Below are 7196 nucleotides of genomic sequence, written 5' to 3'. Positions count from 1 at the left end.
GAATCGCATTCAGTGATCAGTGAGGATGGTGTAGCTAAAGCTTTACTCTCCATTTTCCCCACTGATTGTACAACCATACTTATGCATTATATAGATTTATGCATTATATAGATGAACAGGCTCATCATTTCCCTTGTGCTTCAGTGCAGAGCACAATCCAATGTCACAGACAGCCCAGGCAATCTAGCAGCTCAAATCCCATTCCCACAGCCCTAACCCTCCCATTTTCAAATACCTAGAAAAAAAGATTAGCTGTGCAGATCAGGCTGATGCTCCTTAAGCACTAAAAAGCATATGTTTTTTGCTGTTAGCTAATTTCAAACACACAAATGTCTTTTATTGCAATTTTAACATGTGGCTCTTGGGTTGCTGTACACAGAACACAAAAGCATAACAATGAACTTTTCAAATTGCCTTAAAGCAACAGATAACAAGTTGATGATATCAAGTGCTGCAGTAACCTTAGCCTCATTCTCTTTCCTACGTGGAATAACACGTCTCATAATTCAACAGGATGCACTGCTGCTATTAAAAAGCTCCCAGTTAAGGTTTTTCAAAATCTTCCGTTTTAGTCCCAAATCTACTGTGCCATGTAAATTCCAAATCCTTACACGCAATTTATCAGCAGACAATAGATCAAAATAGTTATTGAAACAGCTTCTGTGTCATCTGCATATTTTAAAGGTCACTTTACTACTGATGAGAAGAGAACTGCAGGATTCACTTGCACAGAGAGAAGCTAATTGCTCAACATTTCATGTCAGTATACTCAGACTCTTCCAAGCTGTTCATTACCATTTTTACCCTGACTCTAATGGAATTATTTAACATTTAAAACCATCAGACACTCAATCTCAAAGCTCTGCAGACATTACTGCACTGAAAATATCACTTCTTCAAGTGCGGTAGACCAAATAACGGTGTTCATTTCCCATTTTACATCAAGTCAGAAAAACGCTGTGACTACAACTGCACTTTCTATATTTCCTCAGATCTCTTCAAACACTTAGATAGCTATCAAATAATACATATTTTTTAACCTTGACTTCTCTCACTTTTTCTGCCATTTGTACTCTCGGTGTCAGCTCATATCAATATCGTATCTGCTTCTCTCTCGCCTTTGTTTGCATGTTTCTCTTTGCCAAGCCCTGGCATCTGTGAGTCATCTGTTTGACAATAGCAAGCTATTCACTACTTCATGTACACCACATGAGGGTGTTTCAAACTGTGAAGGATGCCAGAGTTAATTTGGAAGTCCTCCTGTTTGGAAAGGAACCAACAGGCAAACAGCTACATTTTTTCCACTGATTAAAATCTTACTGGGGCAACCTGGTACTTTTCAAAGCAACAGATGAAACATCATACACTAGAAAACAGATGGAAGAGGCGTTTTAAAGACATAATCCGATGTTCCTTGAAATCAAGTAATCTTGGGGGGGGGGGGGGAGGGGGGAAGGTGTGTGTGTTCCCTGTGCTTTGTCTTGTCCTTGAGGGATCATTTTAAATATGATTTTGTATTATTTCTATTAAAATCTCCTTAGATGGGATTTACTAATCATTATTCCCCTGCAGAGCTTTTTAGACGATTTCCTTGGCTTATCGCTGAAAGTTAATTGCAAAGTCAGGAAGAATTACCTGCTAACATAAACAATAAATAAAACTAAATTTCTCCTTCATACACTGCTTCTTCTGGCATTTTAGTGTACACACATTTTTCTAATGTCTGCCTGCTCTGTAAGTGATGGCTTAAAATCCAACAAAGACGACATAAGGTAATTAATATCCTGTTCTAGGTAGTGAGTGTAATTTCTGTACACAGCTTTTTAAAACAAACACATAAATTAAAATGAAGCTGGAGCACTTGACAAGGCTTTCTACACAGCTGGAGCAGGGAAAAAACTACCTAGAAGAGAAAACCCCATGCGTCTGTATCAAGGTGGGCTATATCCCCAGGATATCCTGGGTAACAAAACCTACGATCAGCAAATAGAAAATAATGAGCCCAGTACCAGGACTGTCCCAAGCCTTCCCTGGACTGACTCAAGCACGCTGCACATGCAACAGGGGGTGCTTATTAAATAACCAAGCCAAGCTTAATTTATTTACAGGACAAAAAGGTGTCTTATATGAAGTTTAAAAAGGATGCATGGTGCTGAGGGAGCCAGAAGGTCTGCAGGAGGATGGGTGCCTGGTGGGGTGGCCCTTGGTCATGCTAATGCTAGGCTGTCCGCTCTGTCAGGGGGTGGCAGGTGAGCCAAGGCTTAGGAAAGGCTCCATGCCCCAGGCAGAGCCTCCCCCCTTCCACGCTTATCAGGGGCCCAACAGTGAGCTTTTACCATCTTGCTTTCCTGGAAAAGCTTTTATCTGACACTCACGTAACCACCTTCAGGAATCGGATGCCGGGACCATGCTAAGAAGGGATTCCCGTTGAGAATGGGACCAGCTGAGAATCCATGTATGGAACTTCACTGAAAAAAACAAGGTGAAGGAAGTCCTCAGCTCCCCAACAGAAAACCACCGTAGAACCCAGGGACGCTTACCTGCCAGATCCTGAACTTGAGTTACTGCCAAACCACTTCACGGGGAAGTAGTGCCACCAGGGTTTTCCTGTTCTGAGATGTCACCACCAACGTAACTAGCTCATAGAGTCTCCAAAGCTCGTTCACAGAGATGATAGAAAACATGAGGAAAAAGCAGCCTACTCCAGAACACTGAGTCTATTTCACCAGGACAGTAGAACAGCACCCTAAGTAACCTGAACCTCAACCTCCTCTGCAGTGGCAATTCTTCCCATATCTCCTCATGCTTCCTTTATAGCAAAGGTCAAATGATCCCCACCTGGCAGATGTCACTTCACATGTGTGGAGCCAAGAGACCTTGTGGAATAGGCTCATCAACCTGGCTTCAGTGTTTTAGGTTCAATTGCTCCTTATCGCTAATAGAAATCACCTGACAAGGGGCTCAGTGGTTAGAGTTGCCCTAATGAATTAATTACAAAAGGCACTTAAGGGTCCTATTTCTGCTAGTCATTCTGTGAGGAAAATTAGTACAGAGCCTGTTGAAATAAGATTAACAAACCTAAATAAAAGAAAGACATAAAAGAAAAAAGAAAATGACCTAAAAGGCAAAATTGCCGTCATAGATTTTCATCTGTCTAGTCACGACAGATCAAGAATATAGCCATCAGAACGACTCTTCTTGACATTATTGTTATTTAAATTTGCTTCTCTGAGATCTCTTCTTTATGCAGAACTTCTCAAAATCTAGACAGGAAAAAAATAATAATAACAGTGAGAATAGTACTGCTACTACTACTGTGTAGGGAATACATGATGCACAATGCAATTGCTCACCACCCGCTGACCCATGCCCAGCCTATCCCCGAGCAGACGGCCCCCCCACCATCCCGGCTAGCCACCCCTACCTATTGTTTAGCATGACATCAGAGGGTATGGAATAACCCTTTGGCCAGTTTGGGTCAGCTGTCCTGGGTCTGTCCCCTCCCAGCTCCTGCTGCACCCCCAGCGTGCCCACTGGCAGGACAGAGCGAGAAGCTGGAAAAGTCCTTGGCTTGGTGCAAGCACTGCTCTGCAACAATTCAAACATCAGCGTGGTATCAACGCTCTTTTCATCCTAATCCACAACATAGCACCCTACCAGCTCCTAGGAGGAAAATTAACTCTATCTAAGCAAAAGGCATAAAACGGTCCCTGAGGCACAGGCTACTTTTCCGCCTGCTACAGGTATGATATCATTTCGGACAACTATGGTCTACATTAAGTGAAGTGTTCCAGCATGCTTGCAATCTGCCAAAGGCCAGAAAATGGGACCTTCATTTTAAGAGCGTATGGAAAAGAAAACAAAGACAACAACAACAGGGAAGGAACTTGTCCTTCACCTAATTTTTTTATGCTGCAACTCCTTCAGGTGACCACAAAGAATTTTTTCAAATTAGTTTTACGCGTTGGCATTATTTACTTGACTGATCTTGCATTCAGGGCTTGATCTATGTGGAGGGGAACATGTAATGCCATGCAAGGTCGTTTGGTTGTATGAGTGACAATGGGACTTTAAAAGTTTGAGCTGTTTGTATAGAAGCAAAATACAAAAGAGTACGCTATGCTTAAGGGAAACGTAGAAACTACCCATATAGTTTTATAAAGTTTTTATAAACTATATAGCTTTATAAAGTTTTCCCTTAAAAGGTGTAAGCAGCTGTTAAGGTGTAGGAAACGGTGTAATCAGATGTTTGCGTACAATCCTTACGTATACGTGAACATTTTCCTCTTCGGTTTCCAACTTGGAGCGCAACACTTTCCACCATACTCTTAGATCAGGATTCTGATTCTAACCATGGTTCCTAGTGCAGAGAACTTTTCCAGAGGAGAGAGAAGCAAAGCAGTCCTGACTGCTTTGAATGAGATGGAGATAGCAAACAAACGTAAAAGAAGAAAATAAACCTGTGGAAACGTTTTCAGATAATTGTCAGAGTCCAAAAGCGTTAAATTGGTTCAGTCCCTGAAAGTTAAGTAGCGTAAACTCAGGTTGCATCACTGAACTTGAAGCAGTAGGATAGACTTGCCCCATTGCAGAGCCTCAGTCACGGATTGCATTGCCATTGCCTCTAACTCTACACAAGAATGAAAGAGAAAAGCACACCTTACTACTTTGTCAGCTACTGGCAGACCTAGAAAGAGGGGGAAAAAAAAAGTTGTTATTTAAACCGTAAAGTTGTTTTAAGGCATTTCACCAAATCTGTAATATTCGCTATTGAGCGGACAACAAATGAAAGGGAAGAGGAAACAGTAGAAGGCACTTGCATGGCCTTAATTTATGTGGCAATTGACAACAAGAACGACTTGCAAGGATTTCAAAATGCCTTCCACCATTCACCGTTGGGACTCTGGGGACCAGAACAGACTCTGGGGACCAGATATTCTCGCCCTCTCCCTGCCACACATAACTCTCCTACCTCTCAAGACATCTGTGCATGACGCTACTTAGGATTTCTTTAATCTCTGACAAAACCATAAGCGCATTCTAGAGACATACGAAGAAGAACGTACATGTGTGAACATCCCAAGGACAGACGAAGCTTTGGAAGGCTACCATAACTCGCCTGGAGGAGAAGAAAGGGAGAATGAACAAGCGGGAAAACATGTCTTCCCCTGACCCTGACCCTCCCTCGGAAACTATGAACAAGGACGCCTATCAAAATTTTTCTTAAAGGAGCCCATCTATGGGACTCTGCGCCTCCACCACTCTGCGCCTCCACCACTCTGCGCCTCCACCACTCTGCGCCTCCACCACTCTGCGCCTCCACCACTCTGCGCCTCCACCACTCTGCGCCTCCACCACTCTGCGCCTCCACCACTCTGCGCCTCCACCACTCTGCGCCTCCACCACTCTGCGCCTCCACCACTCTGCGCCTCCACCACTCTGCGCCTCCACCACTCTGCGCCTCCACCACTCTGCGCCTCCACCACTCTGCGCCTCCACCACTCTGCGCCTCCACCACTCTGCGCCTCCACCACTCTGCGCCTCCACCACTCTGCGCCTCCACCACTCTGCGCCTCCACCACTCTGCGCCTCCACCACTCTGCGCCTCCACCACTCTGCGCCTCCACCACTCTGCGCCTCCACCACTCTGCGCCTCCACCACTCTGCGCCTCCACCACTCTGCGCCTCCACCACTCTGCGCCTCCACCACTCTGCGCCTCCACCACTCTGCGCCTCCACCACTCTGCGCCTCCACCACTCTGCGCCTCCACCACTCTGCGCCTCCACCACTCTGCGCCTCCACCACTCTGCGCCTCCACCACTCTGCGCCTCCACCACTCTGCGCCTCCACCACTCTGCGCCTCCACCACTCTGCGCCTCCACCACTCTGCGCCTCCACCACTCTGCGCCTCCACCACTCTGCGCCTCCACCACTCTGCGCCTCCACCACTCTGCGCCTCCACCACTCTGCGCCTCCACCACTCTGCGCCTCCACCACTCTGCGCCTCCACCACTCTGCGCCTCCACCACTCTGCGCCTCCACCACTCTGCGCCTCCACCACTCTGCGCCTCCACCACTCTGCGCCTCCACCACTCTGCGCCTCCACCACTCTGCGCCTCCACCACTCTGCGCCTCCACCACTCTGCGCCTCCACCACTCTGCGCCTCCACCACTCTGCGCCTCCACCACTCTGCGCCTCCACCACTCTGCGCCTCCACCACTCTGCGCCTCCACCACTCTGCGCCTCCACCACTCTGCGCCTCCACCACTCTGCGCCTCCACCACTCTGCGCCTCCACCACTCTGCGCCTCCACCACTCTGCGCCTCCACCACTCTGCGCCTCCACCACTCTGCGCCTCCACCACTCTGCGCCTCCACCACTCTGCGCCTCCACCACTCTGCGCCTCCACCACTCTGCGCCTCCACCACTCTGCGCCTCCACCACTCTGCGCCTCCACCACTCTGCGCCTCCACCACTCTGCGCCTCCACCACTCTGCGCCTCCACCACTCTGCGCCTCCACCACTCTGCGCCTCCACCACTCTGCGCCTCCACCACTCTGCGCCTCCACCACTCTGCGCCTCCACCACTCTGCGCCTCCACCACTCTGCGCCTCCACCACTCTGCGCCTCCACCACTCTGCGCCTCCACCACTCTGCGCCTCCACCACTCTGCGCCTCCACCACTCTGCGCCTCCACCACTCTGCGCCTCCACCACTCTGCGCCTCCACCACTCTGCGCCTCCACCACTCTGCGCCTCCACCACTCTGCGCCTCCACCACTCTGCGCCTCCACCACTCTGCGCCTCCACCACTCTGCGCCTCCACCACTCTGCGCCTCCACCACTCTGCGCCTCCACCACTCTGCGCCTCCACCACTCTGCGCCTCCACCACTCTGCGCCTCCACCACTCTGCGCCTCCACCACTCTGCGCCTCCACCACTCTGCGCCTCCACCACTCTGCGCCTCCACCACTCTGCGCCTCCACCACTCTGCGCCTCCACCACTCTGCGCCTCCACCACTCTGCGCCTCCACCACTCTGCGCCTCCACCACTCTGCGCCTCCACCACTCTGCGCCTCCACCACTCTGCGCCTCCACCACTCTGCGCCTCCACCACTCTGCGCCTCCACCACTCTGCGCCTCCACCACTCTGCGCCTCCACCACTCTGCGCCTCCACCACTCTGCGCCTCCACC

General features: G+C 49.4%; 1 long non-coding RNA gene across 1 annotated transcript; it reads right to left on the bottom strand.

Moving 5' to 3' along the window:
* Positions 1 to 311: 311 nt before the first annotated feature.
* LOC139998830 (uncharacterized) lies at positions 312 to 5180 on the bottom strand. Its single transcript, XR_011803828.1, has 2 exons — positions 2541 to 5180; positions 312 to 2468 (listed from the first exon to the last, which is right to left on the bottom strand). It is a non-coding gene; the product is annotated as an uncharacterized lncRNA (long non-coding RNA).
* Between the last annotated feature and the right edge of the window lie 2016 nt (positions 5181 to 7196).

This window comes from Anas platyrhynchos, chromosome 1, assembly GCF_047663525.1.
Source record: "Anas platyrhynchos isolate ZD024472 breed Pekin duck chromosome 1, IASCAAS_PekinDuck_T2T, whole genome shotgun sequence".
Taxonomy (NCBI): domain Eukaryota; kingdom Metazoa; phylum Chordata; class Aves; order Anseriformes; family Anatidae; genus Anas; species Anas platyrhynchos.
Note: the sequence above shows the minus strand (reverse complement) of the source record. Positions and strands in the feature narration are given on the sequence as shown.